The 26,527-nt window shown below is 44.0% G+C and overlaps 1 protein-coding gene across 3 annotated transcripts in view; it reads left to right on the top strand.

Moving 5' to 3' along the window:
* Positions 1 to 26,527, top strand: part of ZDHHC14 (zDHHC palmitoyltransferase 14) — a 302,219-nt gene that overhangs the window by 862 nt on the left and 274,830 nt on the right. The gene's annotated exons all lie outside the window — the stretch shown is intronic.

Raw genomic sequence — 26,527 nt, 5'->3', positions numbered from 1 at the left:
CAAAGTATCGGCTTCCTACCTAGTGTGCCCTGGATAGATCCTTTCATTCTCCAGCCTCCTACATGCTCACTCTGGATTAACAATTTCTTATTTGCCATGAGGTTTCTAAACTCTTCACTTTCAAAAAGGTTGCAATAAAAAGTGTCCAAAACAAACAATTTGGGAACATGTGAAAGGAGACTTTAGGTCTGTTAAGGAAGAGAATGACACTACATGACAACTTCTGATTCTAGAAAGAGTCTGGACTTTGGGGATTATATCTGGGGAAAAAGAAAAGTGCATGCAAGTCTTCACCGTTTTCAGGAAAATCAAATTGACCAGTAGCAACTGTCCTCCTGCCAACTAATGAAAGGTCTTCTTATTTATTAACAGTGATTAGATAAAGCATTCCAATCAATTTCAGTTGCTCTCTTTGCATGCAACATTTGGAATGCAACTCCTTATGTAATTTTTGGTATCCTATGTTCAATGAAAGGTGGAGTTACTTTTTTCCCCCCAGAATTTAAAAAAAGCAATATATTTATAGGGAGTTCTTTGGGCTTCCCAAATCCTGGTTATTATTGGGCATGATGCTTCTTCAGTCTCTGCCTCCTCCTGTTGGGTAGGCTTAATTAAAACCTTTTGAATTTATTTACTTTTGTTTCTGAGTAGGATTAATAGGCTCTAATTTTATGCCGGAGTTTTGCTCCTCCAAATGCTGTCTCAATTGGAAATGAATGATCTCTTGACAGTGTAATACTTGTCACTCAAAACCCTCTGACTCTCAGGAGAAACGTTTTGTATCTGGACACCGCTCTGATGAGCAGTTTTAACAGGACTGAGTTAGACCAGGCAATGAGAAGGATGTCAGATTTAAGCAAATTCCTCTTCCCCAGTCCTTCTCACACACAACTCCTCTCCCCCATTTCCGATGGTGTGTGCACTTCCCCGGGTCCCCCCTTGATGTTTAGGTTCTGTATCTGTTTGACACTAGTAAGTAGAGTCAGTGGGGGACCTGTGGACGGGAGGGGAAGGGTGTGAACAGTCATTCAGAGTGGCAGGGAGGCACACTCTACTTATGCTGCTGTTGCTCCCATTGGCCCCCACTGAGAGCAACCTCTTGTCCTTACAGACCCTGGAAACTGGAAGAAGGGGCACAGAGGTTCCCCATGAGTTTATGTTATGTGTTAGGATAGACACCGGCACTGGAGCCATGATGCCATGTGGTTTAACAGAAATGCCATGTCTTTAATGGCGGATTTAGTTACAGGTGCTCCTCTAGTTGCAGAGTATTCACTGTGTTCCTAATGTTTTTTGTTTTTTTTTTAAATCTTGAACAGAGCCAAATCGGCACTTTTGCTCTTTTTAGCGATTTTAACTGTGGAGAAAATGGGTTAATTTTGTGGTTCTGTTGCAGAGCTTCAGCCACAAGTGTGCTCCATGGAGAATGATGAATATTTCATATTCTGTATATACCCAAATCCCCACTGTATGGTTAGGGATTCCCCCAGTTATTACTTAACATCTTTTATTTTCTTCGTTCAAACATAGCTTCTAACCAAACCATCATAAATTCATTTTCGTTTCTTGATCTCTGCGTGTATTTTTTCAAGAGTTCCCAAAAGTCCTCACTAGCAGGTTGTTAGGGATCTTTCTCTGCGTCAGTGTTGTGTTAACTGATGATTGTAGGAATAAATGTGTGCGCTGGGATTTTATTAGCTACTGTTTGCAGCATCTTTTTTTATATCAGCTCTGTGGGAGTGTATGTGTGTATATGTGTGTGTGTTTGGTCTCCATGGGTGTTGCTTCAACTAGGCAATTTGACATTTCAAGAAAGCAAGAGGCCCATCCTAGTATGATGCCTCTGTTCAGAAAAATCAGAGGCTGTTCAAGCTATAGAATATTGTGGTTTAGCTGAGAATATTTGTCACTGCATTGCTTTCAAGTTCTTTATTCATAAGTTAAATAATCTATTTGACCAAGTTAATTTGCTAGAGACCAAAGAATAAGTTAACCCCATAGAGAAAGAAAATACCAACAGGCCAATCCCTAAGCGAGATCCAGAAGAAATGCCAGTACTGCCTGCCCCCTGGCCTGTCCTTCTCCGGCCTTCCTCTAGTTATTTATTGAACACATACTATGTGGTCCCCTATTTTGATTGTTTAATTTCATGTCTAGATAGCTTTTTTAAAGTTTATTTTTAATTTTTTATAGAGATGGAGTCTGCCTGTGTTCCCCAGGCTGGTCTTGAACTTCTGGCCTCAAGTGATCCTCCTGCCTTGGCCTCCCAAAGTTCTGGGATTATAGGTGTGAGCCACTGCACCTGACCATCATGTCCAGATAGCTTTTTATTGGAGACAGAGTCTCACTGTGTTGTCCAGGCTGGAGTGCAGTGGCACAATCATGGCTCACTGTAGCCTTGGCCTCCTAGGCTCAAACGATTCTCTCTTCTCAGTCTTCTTAGTAACTGGAACTGTAGGCGTGCACCACCACACCCAGCCAAGTTTTGTATTTTTTGTAGAGACTTAGGAGTCTCACTCTGTTGCTCAGGCTGGTCTCAAACTCCTGGGCTCAAGTGATCCTCTTACCTTGGCCTCCCAAAGTGCTGAGTATAGGCGTGAACCACCACACCTGGCTATCATGTCTAGATAGCTTTTAATGTTAGTAAAATTCATTGTCAAACATTAGAATTGTGTTTCGCCAGTTACAAAAAGCAAATAAAATGTGTGACAAGAAGAACGAATAACTTAGTCATTTAGTTTTAGCCCTCCCTTGTCTGCAATTCTTCTCTCATCCCAGCTCTCATTCCTGATCTTGAACAGATGGACAAGAAAGTTTGTCCAAGAGAAATGAACTTACTAGAACTCAGCAACAGGTGTTGATACAGTCTTCAACCTCTGGAGAAAGGCAGGGTAGAAATAATTATTCCCACATCTAAGACGAAGTGACAGAGGCTTGGTGAGGTTAGTCACCTAGGGTCGCACAGCTAATTAGTGGGAAGGCTCTGGCTGCGAAGCCAGTGCTCTTTCTAATTGTGCTGCTCCTCGTTCAAGTCTAGAGTACTGGTTAAAGGCATGCATTTTGGAAGGACAGACCCTAAGCTTATTACTAGCAGTATAACCCTGGGCAAATGATTGGTCTTTTTTAAGCCTTAGTTTCCCAGTCTGTAAACTGAGATTAATAATAATCTACCTTTAAATGATGGGAAGATTAAATGGAAAATGTATGCTCTGCATAGTATACGGTATAGTATATACAGTACAGTATATGGTATACAGTACAGTATATGGTATACAGTATATGGTATACAGTACATATACAGTATATGGTATACAATACAGTATATGGTATACAGTACAGTATATAGTATATACAGTACAGTATATGGTGAGACTCTGTCTCCAATAAAAATACGTATGCTCTGCATAGTATACGGTATAGTATATACAGTACAGTATATGGTATACTGTGTACCAGTGTCTGGTACATAGCAAGGGCTCAATAAATGGTTCATATTATTAGAGTAAACCTTAGAAGTAGCCCCCACAAGGACTCTGGTCACCCTTTTTTGAGAGCATTTTGAGGAAGGGAACATGTAGGTTAATAAGCAACTGTGACTATGAAACACTCAGAACTGTGCAGTCTGCTATTAAAGTAAAGACCTGGCCGGGCACAGTGGTTCATGCCTTTAATCCTAGCACATTGGGAGGCTGAGGCAGGAGGATTACTTGAGCCCAAGAGTTCGAGACCAGCCTGGGCAACATAGTGAGACCCCATCTCTAAGTTTTTAAATAAAAATTTAAAAATATAAAAATAAAATAAGCTCCTTTGTGTGAGTCCAAGGAGCCTCTGTGAAACTGTGGCTTTGCTGTTACCCATTCAGAATGGGAGTCCTGCAGGGATGTCTGGGGACCTGTCCTTATCCAGACTGGATTTCATTTTTGTATTTGAAGCCACCATCCCAGAACAGTGAAAACAGTACAGAAAGCTACTAGAAGCAACCAGATGTAATACTGTACTCTTTCTCAAGCAAGGAGGGACTGCTTGTCTGTTGGCGTCTTCATGCACCGTGTAGAGTACTGATGAAAAGTGACAGCATTTCATAGCTGTGTTTAGGGGAGGTGGGGAGTCGACTGCAGTGCTATCCAGACAGCTCACCCTCTTTGCAGCTATTAAGAGTCTCATCAAGGCTGTCTATGCTATGTCGTCATTCTCACATTCCCAGAAGTAGAATTTGAAAAGATCAGTGAACATTAACAATTTCTTCTTCTCCCTGACATATGCACACATACAGCCTGCTTTTGTTTATACTTATAATTTTTAAAATAAAAAGTCTTTGGTCCTGAAATATTAAACTGTCATAGTCTTGCTTACTGGGGAAGAAGGAAGGAAACAAACTAGGAGGTTGAGTGAGGTTTGTGTTTTCAGCAGCATCATATGAGGTGAGGAAGGTCTGCTTAGATCTGGGGCTTGACTGGGTCTCCCCATTCTACAGTCACCACAGACAAGTTTGGACGTATTCCTGGGGCTCAGACACTTGAGAATGTGGGGACATTCTCAAATTTCTCATCACTAGAAGTCCATTGATGTTTTGTTTAAAAAATCTTTCTTTCTTTTCCTCCCTCCTTCCTTCCCTTCTTCTTTTTACATTTAGCTAATTCCTCTGAAACAAATGATGAATAATTGGGGAGTCAGTAGAACTGGGATCATGTTTGCTTTGAAGATGGAACTTGGGGCTCTCCCCTGAAAATAAAAGTGTCATTTCCAAGAACGTCTCTGTTATAGACGGGTAACTTTTATTTTCTAGTAGAGGGTGCTGCCTTTATAACATATAATGACCCCGTATTTTCTTACCACATCCTGACCATGCAGAACTGCATCAACCTCTCCACCATCTCAGAAAACATCTGCATAGGGTCTCATCTGTTTTTTCCAAGTGCTGGCCATGCTGTGCATCATAGAACACCATGGGGTTGATACAGACAATACATGACCCTCAGGACCTTACCACAGGACAGTTCCTAGGAACATAGTACATAGAGCCAAGGACATTTATAATCCACTGTGGTTCCACAAGAACTTTAGGTGACTTCAAAACCTTATGATCCATTGACATGAAAGCACTAACCCATTCATTTGTGTATGTGATCAACACATGTCAGTTCCTTGAGGATAGGGACTGGCCTTGTTCACTGCTGTATCCCCAGGGCTTAGAATAGTACCTGGTCTATAATAGCAAGCTCCCAGTAAATATCTGCTGTTTAATGAAGTAATGGTAATATTGAAACACTTCGGAAAATACCTTTCTTGTGCTTTAGTTTTTGCATTTTGTAAAGCTCTGTACATTAATAAAGTTTATAATTAATAATGTCTCGTAGAACACATTTGCCTCAGAAACTTTGATTATTTGATGTAATTCTTCTGAATTCAAGTGTGTTAATTAAAGCAGAAGAAAAAGCTTTTCTTAGTTATTTAGAAAACTAGTGATAACACTGGGATGTTCTCTTGGCTAACCAAGACTTCTTTCTAGTATTTATTTTTGAACTAAATGCTTTAAGCAAATAAAGCACTCTGGGATATATTTGAATGTTACCTAACAACTACCAGCACCTAGAATACTTTCTCATTTTATAGGCTCTTCACTTTGGACACTTCAATTTATCTAATAAAACTTAAGGATACTATTGACTACACATGTTTTATTGTCTTTTAGCTAGTGGGAAGTGATACTAAATTGTGCAGAAAGGACTCCTCTAGGTTCCTATAATAAGGTAATGATGGTTAATTATTTAATGGGCCATATCTGCATATCCTGGATTTTTTTTTTCTTTTTCAGTACAGTGTTGCACATAATTTATTCATGACAGAGTTATTATGTCTTAGCAAGAAAATTTAAATTAAAAGTTGCAAGGAAGTGCATTTGTTATTTTATAGCTGAGGTTGTTAGGAAAGTGAAAAACAGTGGTGATCAATAGATACTTAATTAATTACATCCAGGAATTTGGATCTAATAAAATGTCAGTTGATTCAGATAAGAGTTGGGGACTAACCTAATGCTTTTGTTCAGTTCATCACTAAATATGAAGGTTGGTCCCATTTCAAACTTATTTTTATAAACTGGATGATCTTCCACCTCCCCAATTTCCATCTTTTAAAAAATGTAATGTGAGATTAATACAGAAGATGATATATAACACTTGCAAGTTTTGAAGTAAAATACTGTAAAGAGCAGCCATGAAACTACCACCCAACCCAAGAAGCTCATCAACACCAATGCTTTGAGTCTACTCGGTCCTCTGTCTTGGCCCAGTCCCATCTTCTTGCCCCTCCCTGAGGTCGTCACAGTCTGAGCTTGGTAATTATCAGCACCTTGCTTTGTCTTCTCTCAGGGACTTTGAGTGTGTGTATTCCCAAATAATAGGTTATTTGGTTTGGTTTATTTTCTTTACAAATGTGGTATCATGCCATATGTAGTCTTTTAAAAAATGCTAGCATTGATTTTATATGGATTTAACATAAGATAGCATCACAGCATAGGATTTAAGGCAGTCTGTTCATGAATCCATGTAATTCTGCAGATGGCATAACTTTTATTTTGAAATGATTTCAAACTTCCAGAAAGGTTGCAAGACTAAAGAGCTCTGTATACTCTCCATTCAGATTCATCAATTGTTAACATATTTCTGCAACTATTTCTGTCTTTTTCCCTCTCTCCCTCAATCTTGCTATTAACAGTTTCCCCCTCAGACCACTGAAGAGTAAGTTGCAGGTATTATGTTCCTTTACATCCAAATACTTCTGCATGTAATTTTTAAGAAAAAGGATGTTCCCACATAAATACAGTAATGGTATCAGTTTTAGGAAATCTAACATGGATACAACAGTCCACATTGAGATTTTGCCATTTGTCCCAATGTTGTTGGGTTTATCATCATGGTATTTGTTTTCTATTTAACTAATGTGTATTTTGTTTCTGTTTTCCACCTTTTGACTTCTTTTAGATGAATTGCATACTTTTAGTATTTCATTTTATCTTTAACAAAATTTTAGGCTACGTTTCTTTGTGCTATTTTTATTAGTTTTAAGAGATTACAATGTGCATTTTTAACCTATTACAGTCTATCTCCAAATAATAGTATTATTATTCACAAATAATGCAAGAAATAGAAAACATTATAATTCCTCTTACTTATTCCACCCTTTGTACCCATTGTCATATATTTTACATCCATATATGCTATAAAGCCAGTAAATGCTAGTTATTATTTTTAAACAATCAGTAGTATTTAAAAGAAAAATAAATTTATGTAAAATAAATATATTTTAAAACACATATACACATGTATAAGATATAACACATATATACATATGTACATATATTAGAGATAATTTTAAATGGACTTTTATATTTATCCTCATGTATTTACCATTTCTGGTACTCTTCATTTCTTCTAATTATATCACTTTCCTTTGGCTTAAAGTACTTTCAGCATTTCTTACATGCAAGTCTACTGGTGACAAATTATCTTGGTTTTTGCTTTTTCTGAAAAAGTTTATTTTTGCCTTAATTTTAAGAGCATATTTTTACTAGATTTAGAATTCTAGGTTGATAGTCTTTTTCCTATCAGACCTTTGATGATATTAGCCCATTGTCTTCTGATCTCTTGTTTCTGATGAGAACTTAGTTGTTATTTTTTTTAGCATTTCTCCCCATATGTCATGTGTGATATTTCTCCAGCTGATTTTCTCTTTATCTTTTTTTTCAGTGGTTGGAATATGATAACATGCCTATGTATGGTTTTCTGTACATTTATCCCACTTGGGGTTTGCTGAACTTCTTGGATCTGTGGATTGATATCTTTCATCAGTGTGGGAAATTTTTTCATTCTTTTTTCAAATATTTCTTTAGTACCTCTTTAATTATATATGATATCATTTTATATAGTCCCATACTTTTTAGATACTTTATTCCATGTTTTTGTCAATTATTTTCTTTTCCTCTTTGCGTTTTAGTTTGGATAATTCCTGTTAGGTTGTCTTCAAGTTTAATATTTCTATGTTAAGTCAATTTTGATATCTTATTTTTTTATTTTGAGCACTTTCTACACTTAAAAAATAGTTTTTAAGGAGTCTCCATTATTCTGCTGAAATCCTCCATCTGTTCATGGTTGTGTTAATATTTTCTGCTAGATCCTTTAACATGTTTATTAATCATCCTTTAATAATTCCAACATCTACATCATTTCTGAATCTGTTTCTTTGGACTGTTTCTTCTCTTGATTATGGGTTACATTTTCTTTCTTCCTTCAAGCTTGTAATTTTTTTATTGCATGCCAGACATTGTATGTAAGAGAATTCTCTATAAAGTCTATAGTAAGTTAAATTATTTTTTTCAGGCCACTAGTGTGCGTGAGTCAATCTAGTTTGTAATGGAAACAGGTTTGGGCCTTGGGGAAGTTTCAGTTAGATTCATTTTATTACTGGTTTCAAATGTTTTGAGGGCAGAATCAGGACTTCCCCCTTAGCAGGGCTTGAGATCTGAGCCCTGGAAAAGCTCTGGAGGTTTTTAAATGCTTTACAGCCTAGGAGCAGCTTACGAAACTGTGGGAGATTTCTGTTTTTCAGCCTGACTGCTGGCTTTTTGGGTCACTGGGGAGTTGTCTTTGTGTTCAGTCTTGCACCAAGTTTCTGTACCTCAAGAAATCTCTGCACAGCTGCTGTGCCGCAGCTTTTGGAGGGCTACTGCAATGGTCTGAGTGAAGGCCTGGAGTACCTCAGAGTGACTTTCTCAGTTTTTACATTCTGACTCTTTTATACCATACCCTGAAGCTAGGTCCTGTAGGCTTCAGAGAAGATGTCTCTCTAGTCTCCTGCCCTACCCCCAGCCTTTGGTATAGTTTTGTTGTGTTTTTGGTAAAGATCATTTGGTAAAGAAAGAGTGGCTGGTGGTTAGGCCTCCTTGGAATTATAATTCGTATGGCAGTCCACAAATGGCCATTAATGTGGGTTAAAAATTTAGCTGATTTCTCCTCACTCCTGTTTATGGTGGATTCCTGTTCTTCCTGCTGCTTTGCTGGGGAAGGAAGCAGCTGTTGGCCTTTTTTCTCTTGGGAAGGACTTGACACATTTAGGCTTCTTTGCATTCTAAGCTCCCTGACAGATTTTTTTCAGACTATGCTTTTGTAGCTAATCTGGCTTGTTCTTATTGTTAGAGTAGGAGTGATTGCTCTCACAACTTTCAACTTGTGATTGTTAAAAACTTAATACTGTATTTCTCAGATTCATTCATGTTGTTGCATAGATATGTAATTCATTTTTACTGCTGTAGGATTTGATTTGTGTAAATATGCCCGGTTTATTCCTCATATGCTTTTTAATCTTTCTTTCTTTGACTTCTTACTGATTCTTGGCCTTTGCTGTCATTTTGTATGTAATGCAGAATCTGCAAGACTCCGTTTTACGGATTTTGATCCTCTTAAATGTGTCCTGCCAGTGACTATGACATCTAGATGCAAATGCTTAGGCCTGGATAAGTGAGAGAGAATTTAGCATGGAATTCATTGGCTTTTACGTGATATTAAAATATTTATTACAATGATAAGTCCTAGCTGTCAACTGATCATTGAAGTTATATACAATTAAGAGCATGGTTTATAGAAATGTATATCCTTATGATGAGTGAGGTACTTTATCACAGATCTTCGTCTGCTAGCCTAATTTGATGCCAATTTTTCTTGATTTTAAAAGAAAGTTAATTTTTTTTCTTTTCTTTATCCCTTATAATATTTTGTGCTTTGAAACTCTTCTCTGATCTCATACCTAATGTGTGTACAGTCCCCCATGTGTGTGTGGGGACCTCTCGTGTAGCCAGCTTTCTTTGGAAGCCTTGACAGCAAGGGTTTCTGATTGAACCAGCCAGGCCTCTGCTCTTGTAGACTTTCTAGTCTTTGGTGCTTACCTGAGAGAAAAAAATTGTTTGCTCTGCCACGACTGGACCCAGAATGAAGAGAAAGATTTGTGTGTGTGTGTGTGTGTGTGTTGATCCCCCTTGACTCCTATCCTCCTGTCTGTAGAAGTTAGATAATCTTTAATTTAGGTCTGTTTTTGCCTTTACCTCCTTTTCCCTTCATAGCTGGAGCTAACATACTATTAGGGTAGACCTCCCTGTCCCCTTCTGGAGACTTTGGACATAGACTTGATTTCAACTGCAATGGCACTTTTTTATTTTATAACAATTAAAAAAATTTTTTTTGAGATGGAGTTATCCAGGCTGTTGTTGCCCAGGCTGGAGTGAATGGCGCCATCTCAGCTCACTGCAACCTCTGCCTCCCGAGTTCAAGCAATTCTCCTGCCTCAGCCTCTCTAGTAGCTGGGATGATAGGCATGCACCATCACACCCAGCTAAATTTTGTATTTTTAGTAGAGACGGGATTTCTCCATGTTGGTCAGGCTGGTTTTGAACTCCCGACCTCAGGTGATTCGCCTGCCTCGGCCTTTCAAAGTGCTGGAATTACAGACATGAGCCACCGCACCCAGCCTATTTTAGAACAACTTAAGCACACTTTAGTGCACCATTTAAAAACAGCAGTATAATCATTTCGGTACATCTTCAAACTAGATTTTAAAAACTGCTGACTTCCATGCTGTTGAGAGCCATGGGAATGAGGCGGGGCACAGCAAGGCAGCTGATAGAGGAGGGTGTAGCCAACGGCCTTGCCTGTGACTTGCCCTGAGATAGTCTTATCAGTGGAGGAATGGCGATCTAACCCACTTGGGAAGGAATTTGAGCTCTATAAGTCTGCTATCTTTTGGTGGTTTTCAGGCATGGCTCATGAATACAAGGCAACAGCTTATTTTAACACTAAATACCAGAGTCTATTTGAGATATTACTTCTACTTGCTGATAAATGATTGCCCTTCTTGTACTGATCATAGAAATAAAATAAGCCTCTAAAATGTGTGTTCCTGGCTACTTCCTTGACATAATCTGGTATTTTTCTCAGTTTTCACTTTTCCCTTTCTCTCATAAGATCTCTCGTAAGTTTACCATCTCTCGTGGTATAAGATACTGTGACTACTTTTTCTTTCTTTGAAACTTTTTCTTTAACAATTCTATGATGTTCCTCTCTCACTTACCTTTAGTTAATTTCCTTTTCCCCTGCATCACGTATCTCTTCTTTCTTGCTTGCTTTTAAGTAACTTTGTTCCTCTTTCTCCGGCCTGTCATACTTTCCTAAGCAAGTTTGCACGGTCATGGTGGTTGCTCTGGCCTTTTCAAATGTGACCTTCATCTCTGTGTCTCTGTCCCCTGCTTAAAGCACCTGCCCCCGACCTGGTATTTCCTCTTGCCTGTAGAGATCTCTGCCGATGTGTCCTCTGATTTCCAGAAAGCAAGTCATTGAAAGCTGAATGGCCTGCAGTTTCTTCTCAATAGAGAGTCTCAGGGCCCCACCGCTCTCAGGAAAGAACATTTCCTGGGTTGCAGAACTGTAGCCTGGGAACATTCTCACTTCCACCCTTCCCGCCTACCGGTAGCCATCAGGCTCTGCGCCTCCTTTCCTTCCGTGTCTCTTAAACTGCATTCTTCCTCTCTGTGTCTACACTTAAGGTTCTGGTTCACAATCATTTCACAGATTCTTTGACACTTTTCCCATAAACAGGTGGAGTCTGATTCCTCTCCTCTGGAATATGGGCCAGCCCACATATGAAGGACAGAATGTGGCAGAAATGATGCTGTGTGATTTCCAAGGCGAGGTTAGAAAGCATGGCAAGGTTTCCACCTGCTCCTCTCTCTCTCTCTCTCTCTCTCTCACTTGGGACATGCACCTTTGGAGCCCTGAGCTGCCATACAAGAAGTCTAGCTCCCTGGACACCCCTGTAATACAGAGGCCGTGTAGAGGGGTTTAGACCACATAGCAATAGAGGTGACAGTGGAACCCCAGCTGAGTAAATGAACCTTCACATAATTTGAATCTCCCACCTCCATGACCCCACCCCACTCCCACTTTTTTGAGTCATCCCAGTGAAAGCCAAATGGAGCAGATATGAAGAGTTCCTGCTGAGCTCTGCCTAAATTGTACAGTGATGAACAAAATAACATCATCGTTGTTTTAACCCACTATATCTTGGGACACTTTATTATACAGCCACAGTAACTAGAAAACTGAACTACCACAACGTCTCAAATGAAGTGTTGAGACTGGTTTGGGGCATGCAGTGATTCATGTATGACCAGTAACACTAAGTTACAGTGCTGAAGTTTGAGAATTTAAAAGAAATGGTAAAATCCAGGGGCAGCTCTTCCCACTCCCTTCCATGCCAGAATGCTTCTTTGAGCAAGAGAGACAGGGGTTGCGGCCAATTCATGCACCCATGATTTTGCCCAGTCCCAGCACTTGCTTGGCAGAAGCTGCCCTTCATCTCATGTGCCCTGGTGGGAAAGTAGTGAGTACTGACAGTTTAGGCCCTCACCACCCCATGCCTGGATGGTGTTGCCAGCTTTCTTCCTCACTCCCTGTCTCTATTTTTATTTTTATTTGTTTATTTTTTTGAGATAAGGTCTTGCTCTGTTACCAAGGCTAGAATGTAGTGACACGATCATAGCTTACCACGGCCGAGACATGCTGGGCTCAAGCAGTCCTCCCACCTCAGCCTCTGGAGTAGCTGGAACTACTGGCACATACCACCACACCTAGCTAATTTTTTTTTTTTTTAAGTAGAGATGGAGTCTCACTATGTTGCCCAGGCTGGTCTCGAATTCCTGAGCTCAAGTGATCCTCCCACCTCGGCCTCCCAAAGTGCTGGGATTACAGGTGTGAGCCACCACACCTAGCCTCTCTGTCTCTATTATTCCTTCACTCTGGCCTTAACAATCCCAAGTTCCACCGGGTATGGTAACTCATGCCTGTAATCCCAGCACTTTGGGAGGCTGAGGCTGGCAGATCACGAGGTCAGAAGATTGAGACCATCCTGGCCAACATGGTGAAACCCCGTCTCTACTAAAATACAAAAAATTAGCTGGACATGGTGGCATGTGCCTGTAGTCCCAGATACTTGGGAGGCTGAGGCGGGGGAATCGCTTGAACCCAGGAGGCGGAGGTTTCAGTGAGCCAAGATTACACCACTGTACTCCAGCCTGACGACAGAGCAAGACTCCATAAAAAAAAAAAAAAAAAAAAAAAAAAATTCCCAAGTTTCTTACTATACTGTGTCTGTTACGTATATAGTGATAGACTCATACACCTATTGGGAAACTAAATCTGTGCAAAACTGTATGAAATCAGTACTTGAGGCCTTTCTATTTTTCTCATAATTTATTAAGAGCAACAGATGAGAGTCTCTGTTTCCTAAGATCTCAGCGTATAGCAGTCCTGTTGATGTAGGTCTGTTTTTGCCTTTACCTCCTTGCCCCTTTATAGCTGGTGCTAACATACCATTAGAGTAGACCTCCCTGTCTCCCTCTAGACATGGAAACACAGCTCTCTTAGGGACATCTTTTTGACACTATCATGTACCAGGATGTTCACTCCTCTCTGGGTTAGTGAGAAGGCCGGGGCCTGTTTCACCTGCCTGTCATGCTGTTGACACACCAAGGCCTTTCCAGAAATAGCCTATGGTGGCCTTGTGGTCTGCAGAGCCTTGCTGTCCCACAAGGGGATAGCTAGGCAAGTAATGACTCCTAGCAAGCTGATATTTCCAGCAAGCCTCAGATTTATATAATCAAAGCAATTTATCATCTTGAATGCTCCTATTTTGGGGTCTTTTAATGCCATGAGTTTCCCATACTCACATTCTTGATGGCAGATAAGGGCATTTTTGAACATAAAATCCAAAGTAAAGTTAAATTCTGCAGCTATATATGGTCTATTTGTCTTTTTAAGCAGGAAGAAGAATTCTTTACTTAAATTATCTCACACTTACAAACTTGGTACAGATTTTCCTGCCTCTCTTTAAGATTGAAACCCATTCAAATTAAATTTCAGTATGGCCCTAACATACGCAGTCAAATGGTGATGATGGCTCTATTTAGGAAACACACTGAGTTTGTGTTTGTGTTCTTATTCCATTAGCTATGAGCGTATTTTGCACAGATATTTCAAGAGGTATGCTCTTGTCTGCTTAAAGGTAGCTAGATACTGAATGTTGGAGAAGCCCACTCTTCCCATCATAAAATTACTACTTAGGATTAACAGTGTTTTATATAGAAACTATATTTCTTCTTTGGCTCAAAAAAATAAAGGTAGAAAGTATTGCTTTTAAGCTGTGTGACTTTATTGAGCTAGGAAACTACTAACATTCTATTTTTTAATTTAGAAGTTTAAGTGGCAATGAAGTAGAGTTCCACTTATTTCTATCTAAGTTCTCTGCCTCTTGGCTTCGGATGGTGAGACAAGGAATGATCTACCAGGACCGTGTCATCCCCTTGAACCTGAGATAAAGATTATTCTTGAGTCTTAGGTGAAATTGTTGATTTTGGAAGGTTGTGTGGGTTTGTGGACCGTAGTTGGTGTTGTCAAGACAGATCTCAGGCTTCCCTGAATGGGAGCCCCAGTCAAGTGTAAAGGGAGGGACTTAAGTTTGGAAATAAATGGAGAGTCGTTCTCCTTACTTCCCTTTCTCTCTTCCCCCAGAATTAGTTTTCTTTTGCTGCTGTAATGAATTGTTACAAACTGAGTGGCTTGAAACAGCACAGATTGATTATCTTACAGTCTGTACATCAGAAGTCTAGTCTAATCCTGCTCTCCCTGGGCTACAGTCAGGGTGTCAGCAGGGCTGTGTTCCTTCTGGCAGCTGTAGGGGAAATTCTCTTTCCTTGCCTTTTTCGGCTTCTGGAGCTATCTTGCAGCCCCCTCCCTCCATCCTCAAAGCCAGCGAGGCTCCGTGGCTTCCTTCCATCATCACACAGCCCTCTGCCTGCAGCCGGGAAGGGCTTTCTGCTTTTAAGAACCCATGGGATTGCGCTGGGCCCACCTGGATGACCTGGGAATTTCAGCTCAAGGCCCTTAATGTATCACAGCTGCAGAGTCCCTTTGGCACTGTAAGGTAATGTGTTCCCAGGTTCTGGGGATTAGGATGTGGATGTTTTTGGGGGAACGTTATTCTCCCTTCCACACCCAGATTCTTATTGTTCCCTGTATGAAGCTGGACTTGAACTTCTGAAGACTTTTCTGTATCCCTCTGAGGGGGGCAGTCCCAAGACAATAGGAGGTAGGAGGGGATTATTTGTCTGGCTGACCACAGTGTCTATTATGGTTCATGACACTTGCCTTTTGCAGATGGGTCTGCCATCCAGCGCAAAGACACAGGCTTTGGGGAGACAAACCCAACTGCCAGGGGAGAGAGAGGGAGTCCAGCCTGGCAGGCAGCATGGGGTTAGCTCCCCAGCTTCCCAGCTTCCCAGCTCCCCAGTCCCCCAGCTCCCCAACCCCACCAGCCCCCCAGCTCCCCAGCTCCCCAGCCCCCAGCGCCCCAGCCCCCCAGCTCCCCAGATGGCTCCAGGTAGGCAGAGACTGGGGCAGAGGAGACAGAGTGGACAGTGACTGGATTCGGTAGAGTGTGGAAACAGGGACGTGTGTCCCTAGGGAACAGGGTCCCTGTCCCAAGTCTGACGGACCACGAGAAGCTTTTGCCCGGCAGGCTGGGTGGACCCAAAAGCGCCAGGCCAGGCTGCAGTCCTCGAGGGAACCTGGCAGGGTCAGGGCAGGGATGTGGTGACTTCCACTGGCGTCATGTCAGGATGGAGGGGCGGCCTGCCGGCCGAGGGAAGAGTCTCTAATGCCAGGTGGGGCAGTTGCTGCTCCATCCCCTCTGGGGCTAAATCGAGGGCCTGCTGAGCCATCCTTCATCTGGGGGGAAGAAAGGGAAGCGGAGGCTGGAGGCCAGGCTGAATCTGACATCTAACTCAATTTCCTTCTCAGTGTGGGATAGTCCTGTCTGCTCCAAAGAAGATTTTAAAGTACGTGAGTGTCCCGCTGCCCCCACCAAGACAGAATAATGGGAATAATTACTGTTGTTCCAGAAACAGCTTGAATAAGTACTCCTTCTTCTGGCCCAGGAAGACTGTAAAGATGTTTTATAGGAACACAGTTGATTGTATCAAATTAAAATGTTTCTTATTTTGTAATACATTTTGCCATTCTTACTTACTCTCCATTTTTTGCTTAGAGAAAGGAATTCTGTTGTTCTAATGACTCCTCTGAAACGATGGCTCATTGCATCTCCACTGACCGGTACAAAAGAAGAGAAAAAGCTCTCTGTGTCTGACAGTAAACATTTAAGTGGGGATTTAGCGTGCTCATTTCCTCAGCATCCACAGTTAGGTTAACTCAGTCTCCAAAGAAAAATGGGTTTCCTTGAAATGTCTGGTTGTATACATGGATCAAAATAATTAAGACGTTTACGAAACTCTGCAATTTTCCGGAGGGGACCTACATGACTGTTTTCCAGACAGGTTGTCAGACCTTGCTGTCCTGATTAGCAGCAGTTAGGGGGGTGGATAAAAGCACCCCTTCACAACAGAGTCTCATTTCCATTTCTTTCAGGCCACTTATCTTTTCCAACTGTTTTTCCTGTATCTTCATAAATTTTTCACTCTTCTTTTGTTAGTATTTCTTGGTCTCTTGAGTCCAGAAATATTTGCTGAGTATGATTGCATGCATAAGTAGCGTGCGTTGGAGATACGATACCTGTAAGACACCGCAGTGCTGGGTAGGTCCGGGTGCCGTTGTCTGTTGCCAGGGCCAAAGTTGGTGTTTTGTAAGTCTTCGAATAAGCACATGCCATGGGATAAGAAATAAAAGTGTTTGCCTCATCTGTCATCTGTAGTTGTGTATATATGCCCTGCCTTCAAACGGGCTTGGGTCTCTTCTCTTAATTTGTGCTTTTTCCCTCATAATAGTCTGGTTTCAAAGGTACAAAAACAGTTGTTGTTATTGTCACTTATATGAAGAATACAGAACTCCTAGAAGGTTGACGAGTTCATGAAGAAGAAAGCTCTGGAACCAGGATCCCTCATCTTGGTGGACTTCCCACCACCGGAGCGGCTTCCCTGCTGGGCCAGGCCTGACCCCGGCAAGGGCTCTCCCAGGCACATATTCCTTTGCACATTGCAACTGTCGGGAGACCGGGCGTGATCTCACCATTCTTCATGGCCCCTTTCCACAGACCAGGCTGGTGGAGTGGCCCTGATCCTGACGCCCCACACGGCACTTTCTGCAGGTGCAGGTCCCAGGTGGGTCTGTGGCAAGCACTGGTCAGATTACTTTGAAAGGGGGCAGGGAGGATGACATTTGGGGCAAGGAGAGTTTTACGCAGAACCATTCGTGTTGTCACCATCGGGACTGGATTAAAACCTTTCAAAAGCCATCAACATTGAGAAGTATATGGTAACCTCCTTCTCCATCACCACGTGTAATTTATATACTGAAATACACTGTGAACCATAACATTTAACTTTTCCCAGTTGCAAAATTCTGAATAAATTCTTTGAAGCTGAGCTTTTTTTCATTTTTTTCTTGGCCCTTCCTTGCTGCCTGCCTAGACCATGGTGTGGTCTGCCCTTGGGCAGCTCAGTGGAGGTCCCACTCGCAGACAGTGGGATAGAGGGATAGAGCCACACCACCAGCCATGGCTCTGCAGGCCTTTTTTGGTGACCCTCTTGAATGGTCCTCTCCCCATGTGAGAAAGGCTGCTGTCACCTTCATCTTGAGAGCTGCTCCCAGCACTGTGCTCTGTTCCTGGGAAGGCAACAGTGGGGTTGATGACTGGATAGCCCCCGCTGCACCCTATACCCCCAAACAGTGACCTTCAAACTTTTAAAGGGTGACCTACACCCTCTACATCCAGCAACACATCATGGAGATCCAGGACACACACACACACACAGAGGAAAATTTCATGAAACAGTACTTATTCTGACCATGTGTAGTGAACTCTGTTCTGTTCTACTCTATTGTTTATTCTAGAATATTTCACTTAAATGATACTTCTTGACCCACCAACTTGATTTCATGACACACAACCTGCAACTTGGAAAACACTACTCCGTACCCCAATTCCCTGAGTCCCTCGCTGCTGCCCATGGATGTCAGGATGCCTCGTACTCTTGTGTTCACCCTGCTGTACCTTTTGCTCAGAACTCCTGCCCCATTCCAGCCACGAATCTGTGAAATGCAAACAGCAGACACCTTCCTGATGCCCCTGGCAGTAACCCTGCAGCGTTCCCCCCGGTCCCGCTTTCTTCCTTTGGCTCTGCTTCTTACCAGCGAATGCCGGGTTCCCTCTTCAGCTGTGCGCGCCTTTCTCATCCCCTGGCCTGTGCACTCACAGAGCCCAGAACCCTGTCTTACTGATCTTTGTCTCCTGTGCCTCTGGTACTAGTGTGTGGCTCACAGTAGGCACTAAATCAGTCTTTCTAGCACTGCATTAAAAACAATATGCCCTTGAGTGGAGGAGACAGCCCAAACTTGCCGTTAAACCTAGGTGCATCCATTTCAAGGTTTCCATGTATGGAGTGTTTGCATTAGCCGCCTTCATTATTTATTTATCAGATGCTAAAGCCTTGCCACAAGAAGCATTGACGTAACTTATCAGTAACCCAATGTTGAGATGTAGAGTTCAAAGATAAATAGAAACATTATTGTTTCAAATAATGGGCTCTAAAAAAAGCTTTTTTTTTAGAAGCATAAAAATATGTCAAAGTAGGCACTTTTCAAAATAATACTTTTTTTCTTGTTGTTAACTATCATCCATCTCTTGGTACACTGTATCTAGAATGTTACTGGGTATATATACAGGCACCATTTTTCTTTATTTCTGATCATACAAGGGTAGAACTGGTTAAAAATGCCCTCATTTTATAGAAGAAGAAACTGAGGCCCGTGAGGCTGGATGACTTACTCAAGGCCACAACTACAATGAGAAATGCACACCTGCTGAGGTCACAGCAAGATGCACACCTGCTGAGGTCACCCTGCAGTAGTGAGATGTGCACCTGCTGAGGTCACCTGCAGTAGTGAGATGCTCACCTGCTGAGGTCACCCTGCAGTAGTGAGATGCGCACCTGCTGAGGTCACAGCTGCAGTAGTGAGATGTGTACCTGCTGAGGTCACAGCTGCAGTAGTGAGATGCACACCTGCTGAGGTCACAGCTGCAGTAGTGAGATGCGCATCTGCTGAGGTCACTCTGCAGTAGTGAGATGCGCATCTGCTGAGGTCACCCTGCAGTAGTGAGATGTGCATCTGCTGAGGTCTCAGCTGCAGTAGTGAGATGCGCACCTGCTGAGGTCACAGCTGCAGTAGTGAGATGCGCACCTGCTGAGGTCACCGCTGCAGTAGTGAGATGCGCACCTGCTGAGGTCACCCTGCAGTAGTGAGATGCGCACCTGCTGAGGTCACAGCTGCAGTAGTGAGATGCGCACCTGCTGAGGTCACAGCTGCAGTAGTGAGATGCGCATCTGCTGAGGTCACTTTGCAGTAGTGAGATGCGCACCTGCTGAGGTCACAGCTGCAGTAGTGAGATGCGCACCTGCTGAGGTCACCCTGCAGTAGTGAGATGTGCACCTGCTGAGGTCTCAGCTGCAGTAGTGAGATGCGCACCTGCTGAGGTCACAGCTGCAGTAGTGAGATGCGCACCTGCTGAGGTCACCCTGCAGTAGTGAGATGCGCACCTGCTGAGGTCACAGCTGCAGTAGTGAGATGCGCACCTGCTGAGGTCACCCTGCAGTAGTGAGATGCGCACCTGCTGAGGTCACCCTGCAGTAGTGAGATGCGCATCTGCTGAGGTCACCCTGCAGTAGTGAGATGTGCATCTGCTGAGGTCTCAGCTGCAGTAGTGAGATGCGCACCTGCTGAGGTCACAGCTGCAGTAGTGAGATGCGCACCTGCTGAGGTCACCCTGCAGTAGTGAGATGCGCACCTGCTGAGGTCACAGCTGCAGTAGTGAGATGCGCACCTGCTGAGGTCACTTTGCAGTAGTGAGATGCGCACCTGCTGAGGTCACAGCTGCAGTAGTGAGATGCGCACCTGCTGAGGTCACCCTGCAGTAGTGAGATGTGCACCTGCTGAGGTCTCAGCTGCAGTAGTGAGATGCGCACCTGCTGAGGTCACAGCTGCAGTAGTGAGATGCGCACCTGCTGAGGTCACCCTGCAGTAGTGAGATGCGCACCTGCTGAGGTCACAGCTGCAGTAGTGAGATGCGCACCTGCTGAGGTCACAGCTGCAGTAGTGAGATGCGCATCTGCTGAGGTCACTTTGCAGTAGTGAGATGCGCACCTGCTGAGGTCACAGCTGCAGTAGTGAGATGCGCACCTGCTGAGGTCACCCTGCAGTAGTGAGATGCGCACCTGCTGAGGTCTCAGCTGCAGTAGTGAGATGCGCACCTGCTGAGGTCACAGCTGCAGTAGTGAGATGCGCACCTGCTGAGGTCACCCTGCAGTAGTGAGATGCGCACCTGCTGAGGTCACAGCTGCAGTAGTGAGATGCGCACCTGCTGAGGTCACAGCTGCAATAGTGAGATGCGCACCTGCTGAGGTCACACTGCAGTAGTGAGATGCGCACCTGCTGAGGTCACAGCTGCAGTAGTGAGATGCGCACCTGCTGAGGTCACAGCTGCAGTAGTGAGATGCGCACCTGCTGAGGTCACCCTGCAGTAGTGAGATGCGCACCTGCTGAGGTCACAGCTGCAGTAGTGAGATGCGCACCTGCTGAGGTCACGGCTGCAGTAGTGAGATGCGCACCTGCTGAGGTCATGGCTGCAGTAGTGAGATGCGCACCTGCTGAGGTCACCCTGCAGTAGTGAGATGCGCACCTGCTGAGGTCACCCTGCAGTAGTGAGATGCGCACCTGCTGAGGTCACAGCTGCAGTAGTGAGATGCGCACCTGCTGAGGTCACAGCTGCAGTAGTGAGATGCTGCTGAGGTCACGGCTGCAGTAGTGAGATGCGCACCTGCTGAGGTCACCCTGCAGTAGTGAGATGCGCACCTGCTGAGGTCACAGCTGCAGTAGTGAGATGCGCACCTGCTGAGGTCTCAGCTGCAGTAGTGAGATGCGCACCTGCTGAGGTCACAGCTGCAGTAGTGAGATGCGCACCTGCTGAGGTCACAGCTGCAGTAGTGAGATGCGCACCTGCTGAGGTCACGGCTGCAGTAGTGAGATGCGCACCTGCTGAAGTCACGGCTGCAGTAGTGAGATGCGCACCTGCTGAGGTCACGGCTGCAGTAGTGAGATGCGCACCTGCTGAGGTCATGGCTGCAGTAGTGAGATGCGCACCTGCTGAGGTCACCCTGCAGTAGTGAGATGCGCACCTGCTGAGGTCACCCTGCAGTAGTGAGATGCGCACCTGCTGAGGTCACAGCTGCAGTAGTGAGATGTGCATCTGCTGAGGTCTCAGCTCCAGTAGTGAGATGCGCACCTGCTGAGGTCACAGCTGCAGTAGTGAGATGCGCACCTGCTGAGGTCTCAGCTCCAGTAGTGAGGTGCACACCTGCTGAGGTCACCCTGCAGTAGTGAGATGCGGTAGTGAGATGCACACCTGCTGAGGTCACAGCTGCAGTAGTGAGATGCGCACCTGCTGAGGTCACAGCTGCAGTAGTGAGATGCGCACCTGCTGAGGTCGCAGCTGCAGTAGTGAGATGCGCACCTGCTGGGGTCTCAGCTCCAGTAGTGAGGTGCACACCTGCTGAGGTCACCCTGCAGTAGTGAGATGCGGTAGTGAGATGCGCACCTGCTGAGGTCACCCTGCAGTAGTGAGATGCGCACCTGCTGAGGTCACCCTGCAGTAGTGAGATGCACACCTGCTGAGGTCACAGCTGCAGTAGTGAGATGCGCACCTGCTGAGGTCTCAGCTGCAGTAGTGAGATGCGCACCTGCTGAGGTCACAGCTGCAGTAGTGAGATGCGCACCTGCTGAGGTCACAGCTGCAGTAGTGAGATGCGCACCTGCTGAGGTCACAGCTGCAGTAGTGAGATGCGCACCTGCTGAGGTCACCCTGCAGTAGTGAGATGCGCACCTGCTGAGGTCACCCTGCAGTAGTGAGATGCGCACCTGCTGAGGTCACAGCTGCAGTAGTGAGACGCGCACCTGCTGAGGTCACCCTGCAGTAGTGAGACGCGCACCTGCTGAGGTCACCCTGCAGTAGTGAGATGCGCACTTGCTGAGGTCACAGCTGCAGTAGTGAGATGTTCATCTGCTGAGGTCACAGCTGCAGTAGTGGGACGCGCACCTGCTGAGGTCACCCTGCAGTAGTGAGATTCGCACTTGCTGAGGTCACAGCTGCAGTAGTGAGATGCGCATCTGCTGAGGTCACAGCTGCAGTAGTGAGATGCGCACCTGCTGAGGTCACCCTGCAGTAGTGAGATGCGCACCCGCTGAGGTCACAGCTGCGGCAGTGAGATGCGCACCTGCTGATTGCTAGTCTGGGGCTTCCTCCACTTCATCCTCCCTTCTTAATGGGGTGAAGGTGAAGTGGGATATGATGGTCCCCATCATCACATCAACAAAATATCTTTTTAATGTGAGATTTTTTGGACAATTTCTTGTTTTACGCTTTAATTTCTTTTTTGGGAAAAAGTGATGGGCAGGCCACTACTTCAGCCCTCATTTGAAGATATTAATGTTCTCCGACTGGCGATGTACCTCCTTCTTTTTTTTTTTCTAGACAAAGTCTCATTCTGTTGCCCAGGCTCCAGTGCAGTGGGATGATCTCAGCTCATTCCAACCTCCGCCTCCTGGGTTCAGGCAATTATTCTGCCTCAGCCTCCTGAGTAGCTGAGATTACAGGTGTGCACCATCACACCTGGCTAATTTTTAAATTTTTTAAATTTTTAGTAGAGATGGCGTTTCCCCATTCTGGCCAGGCTGGTCTCGAACTGCTGACCTCTGGTGATCCACCCGCATTGGCCTCCCAAAGTGTTGGGATTACAGGCATGAGCCACCATGCCCAGCCTATACAGTCATTAACTTTTAATTCCAAATAAGAAAATATGCCAATGGTTAAAGAGCATATGAGAAAGAAGAGCTGAAATATCTTCGAAGGTATATAGAAGGCGATATACCTTCTGTTGCCTTCTAAACTGGACTTGCTGCATTGTACAATAAAAAATTATGCTATTTTTCACCAGAGTTCGTGGATTTGGCTTTATTTTAGAGCACCTGCTCTCATTAAAGACGTTAGCACATCAAAGAAAATGTAAATTGAATTTCTAACAAGCGCTCTTGGATGGGAAAGGGGTTTAAAACAGAATTTCTTTGTTTTGTCCCTTTCAACAAATACTATTGTCATGCTCCACAAGCTGGAACAATAACCTACCAAATAACCTGCTAGGTTATGAATCAAAGCATGTATTTTGTGAAATTTGTGGTCATGTAGTTGGGTTGGAACTCTATATAGGTTGAGTAAGGGTAAAACATGGAAGAAAATAGTCACTGATATTTATTTTCTTTATTATTTTCATCAATGTTTTACCCTTACTCAACCTATGCACCTGGGAAAGGGGAAGGCTGCCAGTTGCTCTCTTCCTCTACCCTACCATGGACCCACAGCCCCTAAACTCCAGTACGATTATTCTCTGCCGTTTTGTTCTCTGCCTTAAGCATTAAAAAAGGGTTTAGGGCCGGCCTGAGAACTCTGTCTTCATTTGTCACGTTGTTTCTTTGGGAAAACACATTCCCAGTTTCAACCAACCAACCTACAAATTAACTTTAGGGGCCGCCTATTCACTAAAAAAGAAAGCTGATTTCTGTAGAGCTGATTAGCTGAGCAGAGCTCATTAGCTTAGCTTAGTTTAGCAAGTATGATCTCATTAGCTAATGTGACACCATAACATAGACACTCTCACCCACCAGTGTTGGGAAGCATGAAAGGCGGTCCGGAAGTGGCAGGCCTCATGGACCCTCCTGCAGGAGGTCGGACCTCCCCTGCTGGGGTCCTGCTAAACCAACACCAGCATGTGCCTTGGCAGGTGCTGAGCATGGCTGGCACACAAACGGGAGGACCTTTCCCGGCGGGGCCTGCCTGCACAAGCCAGCTGCTTGGTAAGGGCTGGTAGCTTACTTAACCCACACACTTCCCCCATAGTAGGTACTGTTATTAGTTCCATTTTACAGATGTGAAAACTCAGTGTCATATATCTTTAGAGTCTATTGTACAAAAATAGAATATGTTGAACATGGAAAGTGGCTTTCTGTCTATTTGTTTATTTTTGAGAGAGTCTCGCTCTGTCACCTGGCCGGAGTGCAGTGGTGCGATCTTGGCTCACTGCAACCTCCACCTCCCAGGTTCAAGTGGTTCTCCTGCCTCAGCCTCCTGAGTAGCTGGGACTACAATTGTAAGCCACCATGCCCGGCTAATTTTTGTGTTTTTCGTAGAGATGGGGCTTTACCATGTTGACCAGACTGGTCTCAAACCCCTGACTTCAGGTGATCCGCCCACCTGGGCCTCTCAGAGTGCTGGGATTTACAGGTGTGAGCCACCGTTCCCAGCTGGAAAATGACTCTTTTCTAAAAGATAATTTATGTCCACCTCAACTAATTCCTAGGGCCTTTATTCAATATCCTTTGCTTTGATAAGACTCCCCAGTGGTGACAGAAGCCTTAGTGGATACTTGGGAGTTGCTTTAGGGAGAGGGTCTCTCTTTTCTCTCTAAAGTGCCCATTTGAGGGGATAAAAATAGCTGTTGACAGTTTCCTAGCAATGAGTCAAGGACAGAAGGTCCCTGGGGAAGGTGGCACTGTGCTTGGTTCATAGACACTAAATGGAAGCTGGGTCCTTGTCTTTGGTTAGATAACTTGTTTTTAAATAATTTTTTTTTTTTGGAATATTTTAGATTTAGAGAAAAACGTTGAAAACAGTATTACAAAACTTTTTAGTTTGCTTGTTGATATTTCAGCTCTTCTTCCTCATATGCTCTTTACCCATTGCCATATTTTCTTATTCGGAGTTAAGAGTTAATGACTGGATTCCTTCTGCTCTACTGACATTGCAGGAAAAAGGATATACAAGTAAATTAGACGTAATGGTGAAAAAAGCAGCCCTCCCAGGTCCCATTCAGAACATTGACAGGGATGCCTTCAGAAGTGGCGGATTTCAACCTCAGTGGGTAAAGAGAAACAGGGCTGAAGCTCCTGTTTTATTTATTTTTGCTGCTTATTAAAAAATATACATTCTAAGTAGTTCAGGAATATTTTATGTTAGGGTCTAAATCCAGAAATGTGAAACAAGGAGAGCAACCTATCTGGGAACTTTTTTGCACCGCCAAAAGATCCGGCGCAAAACCTTCCGCAGGTGAGCTCTTTTTTTTTTTTTTTTTTCCGAGACGGAGTCTCGCTGTTTTGCCCAGGCTGGAGTGCAGTGGCACTATCTCCTATCTCGACTCACTGCAAGCTCCACCTCCCGGGTTCGTGCCGTTCTCCTGCCTCAGCCTCCCGAGTAGCTGAGATTGCAGGCACCCGCCACCATGCCTAGCTATTTTTTTGTATTTTTAGTAGAGACGGGGTTTCACCGTGTTGGCCAGGATGGTCTCGATTTCCTGACCTCGTGATCCACCCGCCTCAGCCTCCCAAAGTGCTGGGATTACAGGCGTGACCAACCGTGCCCGGCCGAGCTCAAAATTTTTTAAAAAAAATACTCTTTCCTCTTAAAGTCTGGAAATTTTGGTCAGAAAACCTCTCCAAGGGTTGATATTAATAATGATGATGTGGAAAATATGTTGTACTGTTAATAATAATCATGGTGCAGTTTTGCATAAGCAACTGTATTTTGAGCAATGATTTACTCAATTATAAGTGAGTCTTTATTATAATTGCCTAACTGTGCTTGTCACTTTATAAGTAAGGCTCTAGTTAGTGCTTTGATGTAATGACTGGCCTTAAAAATAAAGTGCTATGCAAGCAAAGACATTTTGTCATGAATTTGTAATGACTTAGTGTGATGGAGCGGGTGTGCTAACATGAAGATTAAATCATGGATGGGCTATAAATGGAGAATTCTGGATGGTTATTCCCCATCCCCCACCTCCCCAAGTTTTCCCTCTCTGTTGCCCCTTCTAAATAGGATAATGCCACCCTTGACCATCATTTGTTTGAGTTAAACCTTGTCCTTTTGAGGGCATGCTTTAAAAAATATTAATTCCCAGTGGGAGAGGTAATGTGTGAAATTTGTATCATATTAGCCCCAGAGCATGGATTAGCTCATCACTTTCCCACCAGGCCTGAGGCCCTGAACAGGAAGCTGCAGTTGGAGAGAGAGCGGGGTGGTTCAGAGCTTGGGATCATGGAGGACCGGGTGCTGAGAGGTGTACAGGAGAGAGAAAGAAGGTTGAAAGGATTTGAAAGTTGAAGGGATCCGTGTATCTGTCTGGCTATTCTTGAACATGTGATGGCTCCTCAGGTATTGCTATAAGTGGGATCATAATTCTCAGGTTGACGTTATGATGTTGACAGATTAGGACATTGAATCGTGCCTTTGGTTGAATATGATTGCAGAAAAATATTAGCTCAGAGAGCTGGATGGAATTTGGCCTGCTGAGCTAATGGAGTGTTCCCAGCTTCTGAAG

Source organism: Chlorocebus sabaeus, chromosome 13, assembly GCF_047675955.1.
Source record: "Chlorocebus sabaeus isolate Y175 chromosome 13, mChlSab1.0.hap1, whole genome shotgun sequence".
Classification (NCBI taxonomy): Eukaryota; Metazoa; Chordata; class Mammalia; order Primates; family Cercopithecidae; genus Chlorocebus; species Chlorocebus sabaeus.
This window is presented reverse-complemented; position numbering and strand designations above follow the sequence as displayed.